The sequence below is a fragment of the Carlito syrichta genome, unplaced genomic scaffold (assembly GCF_000164805.1).
Source record: "Carlito syrichta isolate Samal-C Ts95f unplaced genomic scaffold, Tarsius_syrichta-2.0.1 Scaffold302727, whole genome shotgun sequence".
In the NCBI taxonomy this organism is placed as follows: Eukaryota; Metazoa; Chordata; class Mammalia; order Primates; family Tarsiidae; genus Carlito; species Carlito syrichta.
This window is the reverse complement of record NW_007246823.1, coordinates 306,215-307,180: the sequence shown is the minus strand read 5'-3', so window position 1 is coordinate 307,180 and position 966 is coordinate 306,215.

Below are 966 nucleotides of genomic sequence, written 5' to 3'. Positions count from 1 at the left end.
ACAGGAAAAGTATGGGGACATCCTATCATCTCTCTGGCTTAAAATAGTTCACATATTCACCTATTTTTCCTTATTTCGAAAAGAAAGCAAGCATCTATTTAAATGCTAATCTAACTCAAATCATGAAAACTCCCTTTTAAGCAAATTTCACATATCATATAAATCTAACATGAGGTGCGTAATGAGAACACTTAAGTGCTTCATCTAGAAACACATAAAACTGGACCCGTATTCTCAGAACCCCTCATAAATAGGGAGACCCATCCTGGTGGCATCCCAAGAGTAAACTGACCTGAATGCTGCAAAGGCTTTGATGACCAGTTTCTGGAAACTGCATGCAGAAGCAGGAAGAATGAACTGCTCAGTGGCCCTGGGTGTCACTTTTCCCTGGTGTCCTTCCCATGAAGTGCAGCTTGGGCACTAGGGTACCCCTCTTGCATATGTGTATAAGAAGGTCCCCCAATTCAGGTTAAACATCCACAGATGACACAATTATCACTGAAAGTGACAGGCACGGCACATGTTCTTCTAGAAACAATATTTCTGATGAGGCTAAATTAGGAGGGAGTTCTGCTTTCTCTGGATGGAAGAAAAGTTTGCATTATAGCCTGTAGTTGAACTATACTGGTAACATATTTCATCTTTCCAGCAATAGAAAGAAGTGAATGTTTTTGCTTTCTTTTGTTTGAGTCAGGTGTCTCATATCTGTTGCCAGGCTATAGTGCAGTGACATGATCACAGCTCACCTCAGCCTTGACCTCCTGGGCTCAGGTGATCCTTCTACCTCGGCCTCCTGAGTAGCTGAGACTACAGGCATGTACCACTATAACCAGTTTATTTTTAAAATTTTTTTGTAGAGACAAGGTCTCACGAAGTTGTCCAGGCTGGTCTGAGACTCCTGGGCTCAAGCAATCCTCCTGCCTCAGCCTCCCAAAGTGCTGGGAGCCACTGTGCCCGGCCAGATGT